Genomic DNA, 22,893 nt, shown 5'->3' on the forward strand with positions numbered 1-22,893 from the left:
ACTAATAGCAACCATTGATTATGATAAACTTTTCCATTACATGATTGGTTAAAAGATATAAAAATAATAATTGAAAAGAAAAGAGCATATCAAACTTTGTATTACCTTAATCTTGTCTTAGTAGTTTCAGTGTCCGCCGCAATGTGCTGTGACTCAAAACTTATTTTAATATATATGATCCAAAAGGTACAAGATAATAAATAAATTATGAACTTGGCCCATTATCCACAAACATAATTAATTATAAAAAAAATTACCCTTTTATCAATTAACTATTGTTAAACGAATAGTTCAAAATTTTCAAACCAACTTTCCTCACTAATCTGAAATGACTCGGGGCAACTATTGGAGCGGTAAAATGGTAACCTTACAAAAATTTCTTAAGATAACCTTTTGGGTCATTACACAATCCGAGACTTGAGCTTTTCCTTTCTGAATAATATCCAAAGCCACACAATCTAATTCAACAAGTAATCCAAATAAGATTCTAGAAATGATAGAAAACATATCATACACTTTGAAAAATGGGTCAAATCAACTAAAAAACATAATTCCAAAAATGGGGTTTGAATTCCAAAATCTTTACTTGAAATGTTATCCAAGGCATTTTGAACTCATTCGTGAAAAAATGAGTTAAAATTAGTTCGCAAATAACATTTAATTTAGGGGTGTGTTTAGTATGAAGGAAAATGTTTTATTGGAAAATAAGTGCATTTCTAACTTATTTTCCCAAACTAGGACAAGACCCAATGACTGTTCCAAAATTCGAACAAGAAAAACAATTTTAATGGGGTCATGGGGTCACGGGGTGGGGGAAGGGGGTGGGGTTCGCGGCTGGAGAGTGGGGTACAGGTGCCGGGTTGTAACACCTGGAAACTAGTAAGCTAAATTAGAGAGTTCTAGTGCTTGATGTGAGGGACAAAATCGTAAATATGACTTCCCATACTTAGAATGATGGTTTTAGGGTTAGGGCGTCAAGGTACGACCCGCCAATGACAAACCAATGGTCCTTGAGAAGGACCCAAAACAACCCCTAGAAACTGCCCAAAAATAGGCCACCTGCGGATGAGAGTCACGCCCAGTAGGTGGACCCACGCCCCGTGGGAAGGGGTCGTGGGTCAAGACCCCAACTTAGGACCTGCAGGACACCACCCACAGATGACCAGCATGGCTTGTGGGTCCACCAACGGCCCGTGGGTCGGGGTCTCGTGGGTGAGGCAGCCTTGAATTTAAGTCAGTTTATGTTAGGGGTTAGGGGAAGGTCCTAGAATTAATTAGTTATAAAGTGGTGTCATTTTATTTAGTAATTAGACCTCCTATATAAACCTATTAGACCCCTAAACTAAGTCTATTAAATCATCATATCTAAATCACCAAATCAAACCCAATTCCCTCCAAGAAATCCTCTCTCTAGAAAGAAGAAAAAGAAGAAGGGTCAAAGCTAGGTCAAATTCCTCCATTGTTGCAAGATTTTGTAAGGCTCTGTATCCAAGGTATGATATCTTATTAATCCATGGATTCTTCCATCCATGGAGCCCCCTAGATTTCCCCCAATTGTGAAGATGAACTCCAATTCTAGCTAGGGTTTCTTCCCATATTGTGGGTAGTGTTGAGTATGAATTCAATTTAGTGGATAGTACTTTTTTATGATTGATTTAGTATTGAGTTATGTTATTATTATGATATTATGTGTTTTCAATGGCTAACCCTATCTAAGTGATGAAATTGAACTAATGTGGGTTTGTGCCTTAAAGAGAGAAATTGAAGATTTATAGATGGTCTTCTAGAATTGATGTTATGAGTAGTAATTGTTCAATAATAGAAACATATAGACATGAATTTAATTGTATTATGTTATATATGATGGATCATTACTAGTAAAGCATGAAGTTGAACCTTTATGATGATTTATGATTAGAATAACTAAATAAGGATGAATGTGATTAGAATGCCTTGAAACCTAGGTATGAATAATGATTGTAAGAAGTAAAGCTTTGAGAGTAAAGCTTGTAGTCATGAATGTTGATCACTAGGGTTTTGAGAGTAAAGCCAATATGATGATTTATGTATGTTAAGGCTCTAAGGGTAAAACTTATATGATAATGGTAGACTACTAGATAGAATGGTTGTGGTAAGACTTTACTCACCTAATCTACCTTATGAATGTTTGAATGTATGAAGTGATAGAATCACTTGAGTCATGATGATATCCATGTCTAATGTAGAATTCTAGATATGATATTATGCATTAATATGATATGATATGAAAGGTTCTCTCATGTAAAATGATTCTATGTTGAAAGGTTTGCTCACCTAAAATGAATCCAAGTCCAAGGACTATGAAATGTGATGAGGCTTGTGGTGATTCCCCTAAAGACCTTTGTATGAGAAGGATGTGAGGTGACTCCCCTTATCCCTATATAGATAATTATTAGGAGATTACCCATGACATGATATGAGAAGTGTGTGGTAACTGCCCTTAAAATATGACCCTTTATGATGATCATGGAGGCAAATACCTATGATCCTTATGAAATGATGTGGAGGTGAATACCTACATAATATAATTGTAGGGCATGGAGGCGAATACTTGTGTTTCCCTAAAATAGATATGGAGGCGAATACATATGACGATACATGTAAAGTAAGAGGTGAATACCCATTTGGCATTTATGCTAGACATAAAGAGGTGAATACCCATTGGTTCTTATGATAGACATAGGGAGGTGAGGTCCCATGTCTTATGAATAAGTAAAGAGTAATATGAAAATGTCTAATGTGAATTGTAGCTTGATAGGCCTTCCATGACATATATGCTTTGAGGTGATTCCCCTTGAATTATGAAAAATGAGCATGACTAGGTTGGGTTGTAGCTTGAAAAGGCCTTTCCAATACATGCATGACTAGAGGGGATTCCCCTTGTCTATCAGAAATGAGTTAACTATGAGATTTAGAGATGATAAACATGAATGAAGAACCTAAAGTGTCTAGCTTAGCATGGGTAGGATTATGGGGTCTTGTTCATGAATGGCACAAGCTTGCCTTGAGGTGACTCATGAAGTGTTCTCTTATATGATGTATAGATAGGATTCTGTTATAGTTGCCTTCCTTGTTATGTTATGACTGACTAAAGGTGAGAGATTCCCTTGGTTATGAGAATTTAGCTAAGGATGAGACCATGAGATGGTAAATATGATTATGATGGCCAAATGGGAAACCTAGCATGAACATGATTATGGGGTCTTATTCATGCATTGCACAAGTATACTTGGAGGTTACTTATGAAATGGTTCTCTTATAATATGAAAGTCTAAGTATTGACTATGTATGTGGACTATGCTTTATGATGACTAATGCTTACATTATGTCTATGTTGGAGATTATGCTTTTGACTATGATATTGTCTCTTATTCTTATACTTTGTGTTTCATGAAGTATCTCTTATGTTTATGGATCGTGTTTTATGTTGACTAACTCTTATGTTATGCTCTTATGATGTTATGCTACCTATCATATTTAGTACTTTTGTACTAACGCATACTTTTGCCTACATTCTCATCAAATGTAGGGTCCGGTGATTGAGTTCCATTCTTCGAGATAGGTTTATAGAAGTGCAAGGAGTTGAAGACTTGGTGAGTCCTCATAGCATCGAGAATAAAGCCACCATTCCATTTATGTCTTTTTTTAATATGTTTTGAGACTATTGTATGGGTTGTGTCCCAAGAGTTGTTCAAGTATTATATCCTAGATGGTTTGAGACAAAAGTGTAGTAACACTTCCACTTTTTTTTATAAAGACTTTGATTGTATGAAAAATGTTTTAAAATTCCACACTTTTCTATTATCTTATGTTATGATATGCTAAGGGCTTGTATGAGACCCCTTTGGGGTCAAGTACGCTATGTTACATCTAGGGTGTACCCCTTGGTCGTGACACAAGTGGAGGTGGCATAAAAAATGCAATTTTAAAAAAATGGAAATACATTTCAAAAGCAATTTTTTTAAAAAAAATATTTAGTGGGGTGGCCTGGGTGGAGGTGGAGGGGGGCGGGTAGGAGGAAGGGATGCGGTGGCGTAAAAACTGATTTTTTTTAAATTTGAAATATTTCCCAAAAACAATTTTTTCTTAATCTTTTTTTACGGGAATCACCTGTGGGTAGGGGGTGGTGGGGGGAGGGGCCAGTGGTGGCGTGAAAATAAAATTAATTTTAAATTTGAAATATTTTTCAAAAACATTTTTTTTTTTTAAAATTGACGGGTGTTGCCTTGGTGGGGGTGGCGTGGGAGGGGGGTAGGGTGTAGGAGTTGTGTAAAAAAATGAAATTTTGGGGGTAGAAATAAAAATTTATTTGAAAATTTTAATTTTTTTTTAATATGGAGGGTCGGGTACGGGGTATGGGTAGGCCGTAGGGTAAGAAAAAAAATAAAGGATGAAGTAGAGTTTGGGAATTTTCCTTAATTTTGGAAGGGAAGTCATTTTCCTTAAATTTGAGGAATATGAGTTGATTTTTCAAACATTTTCAAACATTTAAGCAAACCAAACATGGGAAAAATTGAGAACCTAAAACTCAAGTTCTTGAAAACTTTTCACTTGGCCAATCAAAATTCCAATTTCTGACGTTAAAATCCACAAATGATCAAAGGGAAGTGATGTTTTAGGGTTACAAAGACAACCCAAATGATTAACCAATGAAAATCTCTTTAAAATCACCTCTAAGGGTTTTCAGAACTCGAAATGGAGAAAAATGAGGTAAACCCCAAAATTTCAGTCCAAAACCCCGTCTAATATGGCAAAAGTTACTTAGGTTCAGTTTTAAGAACAATGGTAAAACGAGCACTGGCTTGCAAAAGTAAACCCCAGATAAAATGTGACTATCACTTTCGTGAACCAACCTTCGTTTACGCAAAATTCACGAAAGCAAGCAAGTCCTCACGACCCCTTTGGTCAGACAACCTGACCCCTCGCAGACGTGAGCTAGCCTTCGCTGACGCAAAGGCCACAAAAGCGACGACCCTTTGTGAAAGCCAGGGACACCTGACATCACAAAATTAAACCAAATCTCAAATTTGTAAATGGACCCTCAAGATTCGTTAGTAACCCAGTACACACAAAACACATATGCAACTTTAGTAAACTTGACGTTTCATACTCAATGGAATAATCGAAACGTGAATATGAGGTTTCCTTAAAAAGAAACTCGTGAAAATCGCATTGAACAAACATAACACTTTAAAAGGCCAAATTAATCTCCATACCACTGGAAATTCAACCAAAACCTCCTCTAGGCCTAAAATTTTCCCTTATCCAACGGAACTATTGGAAATCTAATTCGAGCATATGAACCCCAAATGTTGACCAAAGTCAACCTAAAGACTAAAATTTCACAAATTTCAAACTTAGGACCTCAAATCAACAAAATGATTCTGAATCTGAAACAGACAATTCTCTTAGACCAATTTACCCATTCTAGGACTGTTGGACTTAATGAAAATCCATTCTCCAAACCCAAAACTCCAAAAGAAACTGAAAATCACTTTTAAGCAACTTTAGAATTTTGAATTCTAAAAGTTTCATAACCCACAACTTTTTACTCAAAGTTCGTAACCAAATTCAAAACCAATCAGAAATGACTTGGGGTCAATATCTGGGGGGGGGGGGGGGGGTAAAATGGTTATTTTACAAAAAATCCAAAAATGACCTTCCAGGTCATTATACTTTGGTTGTCAAACTTTAGGAGAATAGTGGAATTGACGACGCAACCATTTCAACCTATAGGCTTCTTTATATTTAAGAAGAAAATATAAAGAGAAGAAGGTTTCAAAAATCTAAATATTCTCATATATTGACCATTTGCATTTTTCCTCTTGTCGTGTAGTTTTTGTTTTGAAAAAAATGGTTATTTTATCACATAAGGGTATGGGGAAAAGAAATGAGTGAAAGGATTAAGAGATGGACATTGAATCGTCGCCAATAAGGTGATCAAAATTTAGGTAGTCAACCAATTGACATACTGACTTCTATTATGTTGTAAATAATGATATAGTTATCATAATTTCCTATCATGAAGCAAATGTAAAATAACAATCATAGAGAAATGTGATGAGTTATTCTTAGTGAGATAGTTTTTCCTCATTTGGAATTGAACAATTATAACTAATGTGGCGACTTAATAAAAGAAAGTAATGCTACCAAGAGTGTAATTATAACTGATGTAATAAGTTATTGAATAAATTAATGAAAAGGAATAATTTCATAAGGTATTTTCGTAAAATAATGGATCATACTTCAAATTTTGATGTCCAAAGAGAATATGTGATGTAAAGAAAAATGAGACATTTCAAATAAAGAAGCTTAGTAATTAATAAAAAAATGAGGAAAAAAGACCCCTACAGATTTCTAAATCTTGGATAATAACAGAGTATATAGCTCTATGAGAATTGGGGTTTTTAACCACCCAACCGTTTGAAGGAGCTTTTCAAGACCATTTAAGGGCGGCCAACTTAACCCATCAAAACATGACCCGAGCTTTTTGCACTTTTATGGGGGTAAAATTTCAATTTCAAAATCCATAAATTACGTCGCAAAAGGCATAACAAGTTATGTCGTACTATAAAACTTAATTTCTGCAGAACTCGTGTTGAGTGAGGCAAAATTTTAATTTCTGAAACAACAAGTTATCCCCTAAAAGGTATAATAGGTTATGTTGTACTGCATAACTTAATTCCTACTAAAGCTTATGTTGAGTGAGAAAATTATTTTCTAAACTTATGTCTAACTAACTATGTCCTAAGAAACTACACAACTTATGTCACATACTTAATTACTACATAACTTATGTGGAGCTAGCTAAAAGTTCTCTTAACTTACGTCTTGATTTAATTAAATATATTCTGTTGAATCTGATTATAGGGCATTATAAAATAGGTGAGGCTCGTTAATAACATCCCACGATTCTTGATTCAAAGAATTGTTATCTCTATATCCAAGTCGAAGTCACAATCATCACCTTTATAAAGATTCTTCATCATTTCTTAAAACTTTCAACTTACTTGTGTTCGCCTAGATGTATGACTTTTGTAGGATAACATTTTCACACACCCATTTTAAGAAATTTCCAATTAAAATAACATTATTGAGAAGAGATTATTTTATTTACCGAAATAGAGTGATCACTTGGAATTGAGTTATGGTGTTCCAAGTCATCTTTTTGAATACCTAATCAAAATGAAATAACTCTTTTCATTGGTCACTGAAAAATAAAGGACCAGGTAGGGAATTCTATTGATCCATGTAAAGGTATGAGCCACTCCTAAATCATGTGATTCTAATGTAGTCGATTTTATCAAGTTATAGTTGACATAATTAGTGTTGGACAAATTAAATCGTTAATTATGCGTATGGTTTGATTAAATTGTTCAATTTTATTGGTCTTAAGTAAGACGCAAAGTTTCAATCATGGCTTCGATATACACCAGTTAGAACGCATAAACACGACCTCGCCTTGTGTATCACATCTTAAATTTGAGCCTATTTGTCTTGGTTAAACGAAAAGTTATTATTGTATTAAAAGTGTGTAGGTCAAGACGCGTAAATATTACCTTGTCATTTTATTTATATTTCCTTATCTGAGACGCAAAATTGCGACCTCATGCAACACTATATATTATCCGTGCCCTCTTTAGGGCTTAAGACTTATGAATCATTTATTCTACTATGTTGGGACAACTAGTTTGTCCCTCTTCTCTCATTTATTTTATTGATTCCAATGGGTGTTGAATAAAACAATCATCTTACCTTTAATAACTTTATTAAGTAATTAAGCCCTTAGATTTCTTTCTTGAGCGAAACTTTCTATTGTTGACGTATGAGTTCAATAAACTCAAAAGCCTAAGGCATTATTAAAAATAAACAAACTGATTACCATGACCCTATTTTCCAAAATAAGTAATCAAATCTTATAGTGAACTACTCCCAATTAATCCAAATAAAATAGTTCACTTTAAACATAAAAGCAAGTAAGCAACACATGACAAATTATTAGAAAAAATAGAAGCATGCCAACCCCGAATATGACTTTTTTTTAAAGGGGCCGAAGTTGTAAATAAGCAAGATAAACTAATATCATTCATATTATAAATATCATAAGAGTCTACAACCTCATCTAATGGGTTTATAAGCTATTCATACTAGAAATGAAAAATACAAGATAAAATATGTTGTGAAAATATCGTGGGATAGTAACTACCACACAATCACAAGCAAATATAATAGAAAAGAAAAAAAAACACAAGAATTTAATGAGGTTAGGCTAGACTAATCCTCCAAGAAAAAGTAGAGAGAGTTTTTAACCATGAACAAAAAAAAGAAGGGTACAATCCTTTAGAATCTCCAACTACATCCCGTATATATAGATCCCAAGGAGTTATATTCCTTTTCCAAATCAATTAGAACAAAGAGTGTTCTAAATCAACAGGGATTATGAATTTTCATGGAAAAAATGAAGACATAATTAACAAAATGTAATAACAAACATATTTAAAGATTAAACAAAAAAGAAGATGCAAACTTGCTGAGTCCAACTAACCACACAAGTGTACACAATTGCACAAATAGTATAGAACTTTTAGTCCAGATATCATAACCACAAAGACTTGTCAATCAACCATTTATGTAATTAAACTAATTAATGTGCTGCCCCAAGTGCCAAACTTCAGAAACACAAAATTCGACCCGGCTTGTGCACTACTTAGCTCGTTGCGTGCCTTATCAAGGCCACTACGTGGCGTGCAACATCAGGTCTTTTTTGAGTAAAAATTATTTAAAAGTCAAGTCCAAGAGGATTACCTAAGATATATATTATATGAACAGATAAAAAACATAACAAATTTAATATTTTGCTACTGAAGTACTGGACATTCCATGTTTTCAACCGATCAATGTAGACCAAATAACGGTTTAACAATTTAATGTAAATCAAATAAACCTTAGTCTTAACGCAAATTAAGTGGCTTAACCTCCATATCCATCAATACAAACTAAAATATTCTTCAATGTTTTGTCAAAAAATAACAATACGTATTGTCTTCAAAATAATCCTGTATATAGACACACTAAAGGCCATAAAAGCCATGTTAAATCTCACGATATTATTTCTTGTTAGGATGGGAACCTTCTCCTTCACGGACAACATAAACTTGTAAGTAAAGGTCTTTGTTGTGTTTTGCTCTCACAAATTCAGAAATACACGTATCATTTTTCTCCAAAAGGTTCAGCCTACATAAACTGCGCCATCCGCCAACTAGCCATATTCTACAATCTTTCCAAATCTTGAATTTTGCCTCAAATTCTCTGCCAGAAGAGTCATGAATGGTCATGTTTGAAGGGAGTTCAAGTTGGTACTCTCCGAACACATCAGTCGGAATGTATTACAATTAGGAAAAAAAGACTTTTGTTAAATGAGAATATTATAGGATTGAACTATAAAACAATCAACTAAAATAGTTATCGGTTAATAATTACTAGTTGATTTATCCTATATGGACGTATTTTTGTTACAAAGTAAGGATTTTTTGGCTTAGTTGCATGTCCACTTCTAAATATATCTGTAGCAAATTGGTCATGGGGATCATTCACCTTTCCAACAGTCACACTTTTACATTTAACTGAATAAAAAAAGTTAAAAGGTCAAGTTCACAAACAAAAATAACATGGATACTCAGAGTTACTCCATATATTTTATTTTGCAAGGTCTTCTTTTATTGAACATGGATTATAAGAAAATAAATTGGACTTTCGACACATACCAAAATTATTAGAAAATGATATTTAACTTGATTATACTTTGTTATTCCAAAAATTGCCCTTAGCAGGCTCGTTTTGTTAGCGGACCAAACGACTAAACCTTTTAAAAAAAATATTTTGAAACATGTATCCTTAAATCTATCATGACACTGATATGAATACAAGATCATGTCTAAATATTCATAGATGTCATTTTTGTAGTAACATACTAACAAGAGAGGAATTGAATTGCATATAAGATTAACAAAAGAGTAGATTTAAAGATCTTTAATTTGTGTTTACCTTTTGAATGTGGTACCTTTTTGTTGAATATGCCAATCCTTTCTTTCTCTTCCTTATCCTCTTCTTTGTATTCATCCTATTTATCATCTTCATCATCTTCTTCTTCCTTATCTTCATCTTTTGATTGCACATTTTTTGTCTTTTCACAATCCTTGTCTTCATCCTCTTTATCTTCTACCATGTTAGCCCCATCCATATCCTCATTAGAAAAAATGCCCTTGCTATCTCTAGCCCAAGTATTCTCCTTTGGATCCACACTCTTTTGATGTTCAACATTCATTTCGTCTGTTTCCTCCTCGTTCCCAACAAGTTTTGAACCTCCAACTCCTTTCTTTACACATCCGTTTCTTCCAAGTAGTTTGAAGTCAAAAGTTCTAGTTCCATCATAGTCAAAAATAAAGAAGTCTCCAAGCTCTACGATGTTGTCTTCAATGAATTTCTCCCATCCATTTTCAAAACAAATATGTTTTCCTGATTTGGTTACCCCTATTGGCCACATATTTCCAAACTGGTCTCTAAGAAAACATTCGTAGGTAATCTTCCATTCTTGTAATTAGTATAACTTGTAGGAATTTTCTGCGAAGGAAAAAAACCTTGACTATTGAAAAAATAAATGTAGAGCAACATTAATTTCTTTAAATGACATTGACCATATCATAAAAGTAACAAGTTTCAGATGAAAAAGTATTTCAAATAAACTCAAAGTTTGAGACTTTTGCGGTTAAAATTCAAGAATGTACCTATTTTAGAAACTACAAAATAAAATGTGAACCATTTTCATAGTTTTACCATAAAATTACTTCCTTCAACACTAATAACATTGTTAGTTTGAAATGAAATATGCAATTTCTAACATCAATTGGATAAATTAAACATATTATTGATAAAAAAAATTAGGGATTTAACATCTATAGAAAATCGTATAAAATTTGTTTGCCTCACAAAAAGACATCTATCCACCTTTTATTTTCCCTCCCCTTATTCAAAGCACATATATTCAAAAAGTATTAATTAAAAATGTTTTAAGGCAAAGAATCGACAACAATCATTGATCAAATACATGAATATTAAGAACATAAAAAGAGGATGAAAGGGAAAGCACAATAACAATATATATATATATAATAACACGTCGTATCTAAGTTTTACAGGTTTAAATCTCAACAAAGCCTACCCCTCCCCATATATATTCGGTGCTCGCATCTACAAAAAGAAGAAAAAATTAAAGAAAGAAAGTATCATCAAAGACCATGACAGGGGGAGTATACTTACTAGCCACTTCTCACTGGTTTCACAGATGAAAACCTTGAAGAAGCCCTTTCCAACTTATTTTTTATTTTTAGGGTTTAGGAGGATAGCATAATTGAGGTGCAACCTTTTCACCCTAAAAGAGAATATGATTGCAAAAAAATATTTTTTTTTCATATATTGATATTAAGCTTGTTGAGTGGGCCGCGCCAGTCAGACTGGCCCATTAAAAAAATTACACTGGTCTCCAGTCCCAGATTGGGCTGGATCTCCCATAACTAGGCCAGTCTAGTCGAGGCGTATCAGTGCAAAACTTCGGTCTGGCCCATCCCACAATACGTTAGCGCAATTTTCTCAGGCCAACTAAGCAGGGTCGAGTTTTGGCCTAGTGGACTAAATGGGCCGAGTCGTTACATAATTTTAATCTTTTTTTATCAATGTTTATTAATTTGAAAGTTTCATTCAACTATCAATTTAGTGTATTGTTATCTATTTAATTTTGAAATAATTGTAACTATTTAAAATAATAGAATACTTGTATATATATATACACACACACACACAAATAGGCATTTGTGTCACGACCCAAGCCTAGGGCCTAGACGTGACCGGCGAATGGGGAACCCGAAGGAACCCCAAACAAGCCTCATAGCGTATCATTACACATCCTTGGTCGCGGAAGCAATTAAAATGACCATAAGCGATAAGCATAATCAAGGGGGAAATCGAGACTAAGGGAGCAAGAGAAAAAAAAAGGAATGATACATAAATACCATAGATGAGTCAAGCTCAAGCATAATACACAACTTGTCCAACACCACCTCTAAACATGGGTACTTAGCGGGGGCCAAGACAAACTACCGGGCTCACCCTCATAGTCAATACATAACAAAAAAGGAAAAGTCTTATACATAGCAAGAGATCATAAGCAACGTCCCCGGAATGGAGGACTCACCAATAACCTCGGTAGAAAATCGTATTAGCCACGCGGAGGAGGATGGTCAAGCGGTGCTCCGGTCCCTACATGGTGACATCATGTAGGCATAGAGTATGTATTAGTACGTTTGAATGTACTAAGTATATGGGATGCAATGCAATGCAACAATAGATGGACATCATAGGCAAAATGCATAATCATACCCGATAGATAGCATATTAATGAGATGATATGTATAATGATGCTTACATAAAAATCATATTTAGTGGGGCGTAGTACATGTGTGGCGAGTGACCATCAATATAGTATTTCCAAGGCCTACCACCCCTTTGGAGAGGCGAAAGAGGTACAAACCCCTCAATGTGGTTACCCGGGCCTACCACCCCCGAGCTAGGGACCAAGGTACAAACCCCTCGATATGGTTATACGGGCCTACTACCCCCCGTACTAGGAAACCAAGGTACCAACCCCTCAATACGGTTACCCAGGCCTACAACCCCCCGAGCTAGGCTTGGTCGACTCACAACACTTATATAGAGAAAATCATATACATGTGTTCATTTCATCATCATTTCAGTAATTATGTAACCATCCGACTCATAGGACGTACATTGGACCTTCCATTTCCTAAGAATTCTATAAATGAGCATTTTATCAAACACATGGTGGGCTACTGTTCATGAAAATTAAATCATGTATTTCAAGAGTACTAACTCCAACCAATTCCAAAATCCATATAAATCAGCCCACCAACAACATACATATATATATATATATATATATATCCACCTTCATAATTTGATCATGGAAGCATGAAAACCATAAACATCACATAATAATTTCATTTCATGATAATATGCAAAATAGACCATAATAGGGTGTGTAGTAGTAATTCCATACTTCAAGAGTTCATAAATAACCATAAGGACCCATAAACTTGAAGTAGAAATAGAGGATAAATGGTTGGACTTGTGGAAAGGAAGGTTTCCACAATCAAACCCACATACCTCAACTTTGGAGAATCCTTGATGAAGATTGGAATAGAGAATTGAAGCTTGAGATTGAGTCTTGAATCCGGAATTAGAGCTTGAGATCTTTGAATTTGGTTGAGGATCTTGGTGGAATTTTGGAGAGGGCTTAGAGAGTGTTTTTGAACTTAAAAAAAAAAGACTAAGTATGGGACATATCCCCTTTTTATAAAAAAACGTCCCCAACCCGCCTCAAAAATATAGCTCACTGGAAATTGCAAATCTGCACAGATAGGTTTTACGAAAATGGTCATAACTCTTTCATCCTAACTCGGAATGAGGTGAAACCAAGTGCGTTGGAAAGCTAACTCAAAGAGCTTTAATTTAATAGGTTGTGGCCCTTCCATTTCCTTGTGTGCTAAGAGATATGCCCCTTTAAAGTTGACCCTCCAAATCGCATTTTTTGCGATTTTCGAATTTTGATACGGTTGCTCTAAAATTCGGGTTAGACCCATCTCCCACTCAATTTGACCTCATGAATAATAATATGAAGTCGAATTTCCGAAATCATGCACAGATTTTGAGATATATGGAAATTACAATTATAGGTGTTTCCGAAGCACATTTTCGGGAATTTTTGGGGTCGTTTCAATTTGCCTATGTCGACCCATATGCCTCTCGACATGTCACTTCGCTTTAAGAATACACCCGACATCCCAAAAAAACCTTATATATATATATACCCTTACGGTGGATACCAAGTATACATACAATATACTATCTATCATAATAGTATATATATACAGGATATAAAACATACAATATATAAAAGTTACTAATTACGACTTAGGAGATACTAAAATATTATTATTTTGAATTTTTATGTCAATACTTGTTTAAGTAATATTTGCTAACATTATTTTTTGAAGTATTGACTTATTAAAGTGAGTGCATTTTTAACTTTCAATATATGGTTATGTAAAGTAATTAAAATTATTTAATTAAAGATATACAAATTTTTTAAAAGAGAAATTAAGAAATGCAAAGATTCAATAAGTCTCTGACTTTATTAATAGATCGAAATTTTTTCTTGTTGTCCTCCTCCTCCTTCCATATCTTGTGATCTTCTTGTATTTCTTCGCTCTGATTTAATCCAATCTCTGAGGAAAACTAAAACATGCATGACATTGCTCCCCAGTGAGTTTCGATCCTCTATAATCTGTCGCATTCCTTGACTAAATGCGTTCTCCGATGCAACAATTTACATTGGAACATTTAACACATTCCTAGCTATTGTAGAAAGTACTGGACATTGTTTTTGGTTGTTCTTTCACCAATCTAGTGTGCTATCATTTTTGATAGGACTCCGGGGACTATCTCAAATACTCATCTCAATTTACGTTCCTCTGTGATGTAGGTTGTATTCTATTTCAAATAGATAATTTAATAACACAATGGACACACATACCTTATGCCTATCATTTAAGAAGATGATGGACCGTTAGAAGGACAAGATAGAGGAACAATATGAGAAGGTGTAACATTATCAAGTAAAGTGACATAATTATTATATAATATTTGAATATAATCATTTGTATCACTCATTGTCTTAAACGTACTAGGTTCGTCTTCATTTTTAACTTCTAAAGAACTATATCTGATGCTAACAGTTCGTACATAGTAGAAACATTCATACACAAATTTACCATAGCACCAATCCAATAAATAGGAGGATTAGGAAAAAGTATTTTTAAAATTATTCAATAATTTCAATAAAACCTCTTTGTAGTCTATGTTAAATTAATATTCACTAAGCAATAAAGAAAGTTTGTCTATGTATGATAAACAATTACAAATGGTAGGATTATAAGAACCGAAAAATTCAACAGTAGCGGCATAAAATTATCTAAAATAATATCAACAACAATAATTTTAACCCAATCAAATTCTTGGAACATGACTTTGGGAAATTTATATGCATATTAGTTAAAGGCACTCTATAAATATTATAAGTTCTTTAAAAATCAAAGTAGAATTCCACCTAGAGAACTAATCTCTCAATCTATCCCTAACTCTACGGGGTACGAAATGGCCAAAAAGGCCTCGGAAAAGTGCATCCTTATCAATGGAGGGGACCCAACTAGTGTACACTCTATGAATATTGTAACACCCCAAAAATTCTACCCCAAATTCCGACCAGGAAAATTTGAGCAGGTGTCACCGGAGCTTTCTACGACCCATATAGGAGTGGAACCAGGCCCTTGAAAGTTTGTTCTCAGGTCTAAGTTGCTTGGACCAGACTACGAATTGTAGTAATTCCTACGGTCCGTCAAAAGTCCTCGTGGAAACAAAGTCATTATGTACACTCACAGTAAGCTTTCTACGAACAAGCAAGATGGGCTGTCATATTTTTAACGGGTCTGTAATCCTCAAATTCGGAATTCTAGAAAACTCAACATGTTCCTACGAGAGGGTCTACACCTCCTAGACTTTTCTACAGACCATAGATGGCCTTTCAGAGATGGCTTCTGTCAGTTTTGAAGAGAAGTTATTATAGTCTTTTCCCACCCTTCGTAAATCTAAACACTGACGTTTTCACACCTAATTAAGGTGACAAGAATCCCCTAACACAAAATTGAGTTAAAATCTTTCTTACCGATTAATTTTCTTATATAATATGCTACTTAGATAAACTTCAAACAAACATATCTCTCATCATATAATGAATTAGGTGTTCTATGACCTATAAACTTAAAGATCTATGAGTCTCTTTCCAAAGCCACCAAGTTTATCTCATTTCTAGTTCGGATTAAAATGTTATGCTCATTTTAGTGAAGCTTCGTCAAGCACTTGATGTTCTACGACCGAAACTACAGACAATAATGTTCCATTAACCGTTGAGCCTTCTGTGGTGGCTTTCTATGAATTGTTTTTTAGAAACTTTGTGAACGTGTTCCTGGGTTAATTTGGTCCTTTCTCAAGCTTTTTAGTTCTATTCTAACTCATTTTTTTGGGTGTTTTAACTGACTATATCATTCAACTAACTAGTTTTCCTCTCAATGAATCATCAATCTAAACATTCAATTATCTATGAATTCTCTCAAAACTCACCTAGGTTTTCTTTTCTCCATCAAGAACCCTAAAACCTTCAAGTCAAAAATTCAAGATACAAAGAAAGGCTTCCACCCAAGGTTTTCCATATTTATTTCACCCAAGAAACTCCATAAAAGAATTTCTTTTATTAAGATCAGGCACCAATATTCCATGACCAAAGAATTCATCCAAGAAAGGTACTGTTCTTTCTCAGGCTCAAGAAATATCAAGTCTCCATCAATGTTTTACATTTAGTATCTTCATAATAAAGTATGTTAGGCTATTCATAGTGTTGGACTAGTTCATCCTCACGCCCTACATCTCAATCAAGTAAGTAATAATAAAATCCAGTGTTCTACTCAAAGCTCCATGATTTTCTTGTATTTGAATTACATTCTATTTCCGAGTTTGACTTCGTAATTATGAGATTATGATATTCTACATTTTGGTAACCTTGAGTTGTTGTTCATGCTTTTATTTCACATGAACCCTAGTTGTTGGTTTTGCCCTCAGTTTTATTAAATTCCTATATTATGAGATTTTGATACTTTTTGCATTGAAATTCTTGAAATTATTGTTCATTCATGTGGTTCCTCATGAACCCTATATATTGAGTTTTACTAAAAGTATTTCGAGCTAGTAAATTTCTCTTACATCGATTTTTGGAAACTAAAGGGAGTTTAAGAGAAAAGTTAAAAGCATTCTTTTAAAAAAAGAGTTTAAGGGAAGTTAAATGGTTCTGAATGTATCACTTTTACATTTAGAAAGAAAGTATTATTTCAAGAAAAACATAAAGAATTTTCTGAGTATTTCAGTAGGATTTAGTACAACTTCACTTACCACTTAAAGAGGCCTTTTGAGAAATTAACTCAACCCAGAAAGTACTTTTACATGAGCATACAATTATATTTTGGGAGTAATATTGAGTGATGAATAACGTTTCAAATACACTTCATCCAATTGTAAGTGCAAACGATCGTTAAGCAATATAAAACCCAACAAATGAGTTGGGGCCAAAGCCACAGGGAGAGGTACATGTTCAAATTAAATTAAGAAGTAGAAATGTAATCTAGCTAGCTATAGGAATAGAAATTATCGAAAAATATATGAAGTAAATCAAAAGGGGTGATACAATTGTTTGCAATTAACAACTACAAAGCAATCACACACAATTGAAATAGCAATACAAAGAGGAATTCTTGGGATGTGATCGATTATAGGAAATTTCTCTATATGGGTAATTGAACCTACTAATAAATAACTAAATATCAGTGGGTAGGCTAGACTATCAGGGAGATAGCTTTCTCTCGAACAACTACCCCAAATTAGGTGATTTCTTTCGAACATCAACAAGTAAAACAATTAAGAACATCCCACACCTTAATTCATCTACTCTCTCGAGCTACACGAGTAGGATTGGGTTTAGGATTCACTCTCTCGAGCTGAACCGATATCAACCTAATACCTACAAATCATTAATTGAAAGCTTTAGCCCCAAAACTTCTCTCTCAATCAAGCTAAGAACACAAGATTAGAACTACATTTGCCACTACAATTCATAAATTAAACCTCATCTAATGATTAAAACCACTTCAATATAGCATTTAAACTAGTAATTAACAATACCCATAAGTTAGTTCAATTCACAATCACATGATCACACCCCAAGAATTGGGGTTTTAGCCAAACACCATAAAAATGTAAAAACGGTTACCAAATCGATTATTCATCAACTGGGTAAGAGTATTCAAGCCTTTACAATGCTCAAAATCATAAAAATTAGTAACCCACTTGCAAAATCTCTGAATTGAATCTCCAAAAACATTCTAGTCTACTCGGAAACTATTCTAAAATGGTAGCTAGCTAAAATCTGGAAAAGAGAAATCCAAAATTAACAGTTCAAAATTCAATTTATAGTTGCCAATAATTAGCCATGAAGGACCATTAGGCGAGGTAAGTCGGTTTCTCCAAGTGGTTCGGCGAATCGCCCTTTGCTCTCTTCTATCGCCTTTTGCATTGGCTCTCTGCATCCTCAAGTCCCGTAACTTTGGGCGATCACTCTTATCATCGCGAAACTGATCTACGACATGTCAGCTGCCCCTTTCCTGTCGCCGACTTGGTTTCTTCCCTCAAAGCTGGCATATTGGAACTTTATGTGGTCAAAATAGCCACTCGGTGATTCACCAAGTGCTCTTGGCGATCATCAGGCTTGCCTTTCTGCACTTCTTCAGTTTCTTTTGTTACTTTTTGCATGTTAGTGTCCTTGATTTGCTCCTCAATCCATATACCTGCAAATCAAGGCTTTAACATTAGTTTATGGCATAAATTAAGATTTTGAGGACACTAAAACTATATAAACAAAGCCCCAAAAGAATCCAAATCTTGGACTCATAAACACCCCCAACTTAAAAATTTTCTTGTCCTCAAGTAAAACTCAAGATCAGTAGTTCAAAACGGATGTCTCAAATAGTGTTGCATAAGACTCTACATGAATGCACACAACAAGGTTCAAAGTATTCATGCAATGATCAGTTGTGCACACAAATAATAAAATTGTGACTCGCCATTATCAAAGATGCTCAAGTTCACAATACTCGCTTCAAATGCAAGTTCAAGCTCAACAAAGGTACTCAAATTCCCTCACAATAAAGATGATTCCATATTCACACAAAATTCTTCAACAATTTATAGTTTCGGAAACATATACAACTCTCACACTCACAAAGACGAACACATGCATGACTTCACCATAGGTTTGCCCTTACTTTCCAATCAACATTCGTTTTAGCTCACTCAAGATCACAAAGGTCTTTTTACAGCTTGTAACGGGGCTGAGTGTCAAGGGACAGTCATTTTGGATTAGTGGCTTCTACCATCATGAAGAATGGTCTGAACATCACTTTCGTCCTTTTGCTTAACATTTTAATCATGCTCATTATCAAACCCATTATTCAACTTCATATGAACTACCGGATACCCCATTTGTTTTGCAACTTCCATAATTTTATTTCACAACTTTTTCATTCTTTTTCTTTGATTTCTTCTTTTTCTTTTTCTCTCTCTCTTTTTTTACATGGAGGTGTTCCATCTTTTTCAAAACCATTACTAAAAGGGGGATTCCTCACACTTCTTGACTTTCCTTTTCTTTTCACCACACTTCATGAGAGTTATGGGTGAAAGGATAAAGAGAGGTCACAATTTTTCAAGTTTCTTTCAAGAAAAGGGTAAGGCTCAAAAGGGTTCAAGCAAGGTTCACACATCTCACAAGGTTGGCCACAAAAGAGGTATATTGTCAAATTGTTTTCAGTCTTCAAAATTGTTGCCTAAGATCATTTCAAGTGCTTGCATCACTCAATCAACCGGACCAACAAGGAAAATTTTAGGTGTCATCACACACAATGTTCAAAGTAATCTCATCACACAAGCTATTGGTACCAATATCGAACAAGACTCCACACTTTCTAGGTAGTGTGCAATGTTCATCACAAGAGACTCATTCAACAACTGGCTACTCATAATGAGATGCTAAAAGTTTACACATTGTCTATGCAACTTTATTTGCCTCATCGTAGCTGCACATTCATTTCGTTCAATTAAGAGCACTACTCAAGTCATTGGTATTGATCATAACCGACACTCAAATTTGCATAAGCACATCCACTATCACACACAAAAGAGGTTGCAAAATTGTAAGACATGGTTCAATGCCATTTTCATTCAACATTATGGGCCACAAGCTAAAACATAAACAAGATCAAGATCAAAGCATATATATATATATATATATCAACAAAATCCGCCCAATATTCACAAAATAAATCAAAATCTCAAGAGGTAGACGTGGAAATACCTCACCTGCCCAACAAAAATAAGCAGTTGTCCTCAAATGCAACTTAAAAACCATAAAGTATCTCAAAATAACAGAGAGAGGGGAAAATAATCCTGTCTACTTAGTCACTTTGTCTGTCAGGGCATCAGTGACTACGGTAGCACTCTGAGATTGGGAATCAGTGCTCGGTGTACCATCAGTTGTGGCTCCGCTAGAGCCTGTCATAGTAGTTTCTCTCTAGGAGGCCTGTCGGGCTGTCTCGAACATGGCACCCTCTAAGTCGTCCAGATCCTCATAAACAGCCGCATCTCGCACCTTAAGCTGCTTCTCATGTGTGTCGGCCTCAGACTTAGTGGCAGCAACATCCTCCATAATATCATCTTCGGTGGTAGCTGGAGGTACCCCAGCACAAGCTGGTATCTCAACATTCCTATCATGTGGGATCTCCACCGTCCCAAATAGTGAAGTAAAATCTGTGGACTTCAGATGGTGCAAATCATTCCTCAGCTCAGAAAAATTGGCTTTAAAGCCGTAACCTCAATAGTAACACCATGTTTTGTCTCGCAAATCTCTACTCTAGTCGTGAGATCATCAATGGAAGCCCGAAAAGGTGTCATTTCAATAGTAATAGCTCTCTCAATCATTGAGGAAACCTCGGCGTCTAGCCGGGAAGCCCGCACATCGACAGAATGGACTAGGTGCCACATCTTGAGGAGTATGGCCTGAGTGATCGGAGGCCTGCAGGGATTTGAACCAGCAGCAACTCTAGGGGGCGGGGGAGCTATAGAAGAACTCGGGGCATGAGAAGAAGTGGAACTAAAAATAACCTGAAGGCCCGGAGGCCAGAGTAGGCAAGGCTGCCTCTGCAGGTAATGAATCGATATCAATCTCTAGGGATGTATCCATCGGGGCTACGCTTCTCTTATCAACGTTGTCCCGTGTGTACTCGGCCTCTATGCGCTGGATATCGATGGACGATGTGGGTGTAACGTCAACATCCTTCTTCTCGTCACGAGGAACTCCGGCCCGACGATAGAACTCTGTAATGAGTACTGGAAACAAAAGGGACTTCTGGCACTATTTGGCCCTCATGGCCATCTCTTGCTCGATAATCATCCCCAAATTTAGCCATTTCCTGGATATGATAGATTCGAGACAAGGCACCTTTGGGTGGCGAAGAATGGACTCATTTTGTGACGACTTGACTGAGCTGCTTATGAACCCAAACCATTATCGAGCTGCTACATTGAGGTCTTTCTTGTTCAATAACACTCTGGCCTTAATCCACTTAGGAGTGCTGTCAGAAATGAGGGAAGCCAACCTTCAGGTCAGCTCGAGTCTATGCAGTGTTCATACTCTGAAACTCGTGCTCAATGCCTACAACCCTCTCAAACACAACGTTGATATCATCGTTGCTGCATCTCACTGTCCTCCCTCGGACCATCATAGACTCCAACGGTCTGAAGGCACTAACTTTCTTCATCCCCTGGGTACCAGGTCACTGTAAGCAACATATAACTCTCGAACCCATGTAGGAATGTATGGGCCACGGAACCTAGTGAAGACCTTGAACCTGTGTAACCAGATAGTGTCCCATACTGCAGGATTCCTGTCCACTATGCCATTCGTGGACAACCTCTTTTCTTCCAAGATAGTCCTCAATCACTCGGCCTTTCAACGGATGAGTAACCGAGAAAGAGGACCCTGAACTGGTGGTGTTGGAACCACCACCTGTGCTGGCGGTGGTACTGAATCTAAAGCAGGGGGCTGGCTTCAGAATCCTAGATGGATAATTAGGATCTTTGAAACATAACTCTACTCGCCGGGCCTACAGTAAGTGATTATCCTAATGCTCAGAGAATGAAGCTTGAGAATCAAAGGACTCTGCCTCACTGTCGGAGTTGTGCTCCAGTGTCTCAGCTACGGGCGCCTTGTCCTTGCCCCTGCCTCCCTTTGGAGGTAACTTCTTGTCTTTGCATTGGAAGCATCTGCTTCCTCATTGATCACAATCCATTATGCCCTTTTTAGGTGAGGCATGCCACTATCATCAAAGTTTGTTCTAGCTATATCTGCAGCACACATCGAGAAGTGTTAGAAATTGTCCAAGAAAAATGCAGAAATTAAGTTGTAGAAAGACTCGCTGAACGAGTAAGCGAGTCGCTGAGTCACTTAGGCGTGCCACATTGGGCTCATATAAGTACCAACATGAAAACTTTCCTCAATTAAGGCATGTCGGCGATGTTCAGGCCCATTCGGCGGATTGCCAACGCCAAGTAGCGAGCTTGGAGTAGCCCACTGAAAGTTACAGTGTATTTTAAGGGGTAAAGGCGTAGAAAGGGAAATATAGAAGACCTTTTAGCGAGTCGCCGAGTGAACTCGACGAGCTCAGGCATCTCGACGAAAGTTACCAAACGAAATCAACCAATTTTCAAAATTAAAGGTGATCAGAGGGGGACATTGGCGAACTGCTGAACCACTCGGCGAGCTCGACAAACCTCGCCAAACGGCTCAATGTGCCATTTTTCAACGCCACGCTTCAAAATTAAACCCACAGCCCTTGAATTCAAAATCAAACACATACACTATTCAATTAGCACTAGACACATACAACCCATGTCCCCGGGGTACTCAAATTTCCCCCGATTTGGCCAAATTGGCCATTTGACGACTGTTGCCCTTAAGAATGACGTCAAACGCTCCATCATTGGGCATATTACATCATTAGGAACAAATTG

At 35.9% G+C, this 22,893-nt stretch overlaps 1 pseudogene; it reads right to left on the minus strand.

Annotated features, from left to right (window-relative positions):
• Positions 1-4,974: 4,974 nt before the first annotated feature.
• Positions 4,975-10,582, minus strand: LOC125825692 (B3 domain-containing protein At5g60140-like; annotated as a pseudogene).
• Between the last annotated feature and the right edge of the window lie 12,311 nt (positions 10,583-22,893).

The sequence above is a fragment of the Solanum verrucosum genome, unplaced genomic scaffold (assembly GCF_900185275.1).
Source record: "Solanum verrucosum unplaced genomic scaffold, falcon-dt-bn FXZP01000066.1, whole genome shotgun sequence".
NCBI lineage: Eukaryota > Viridiplantae > Streptophyta > Magnoliopsida > Solanales > Solanaceae > Solanum > Solanum verrucosum.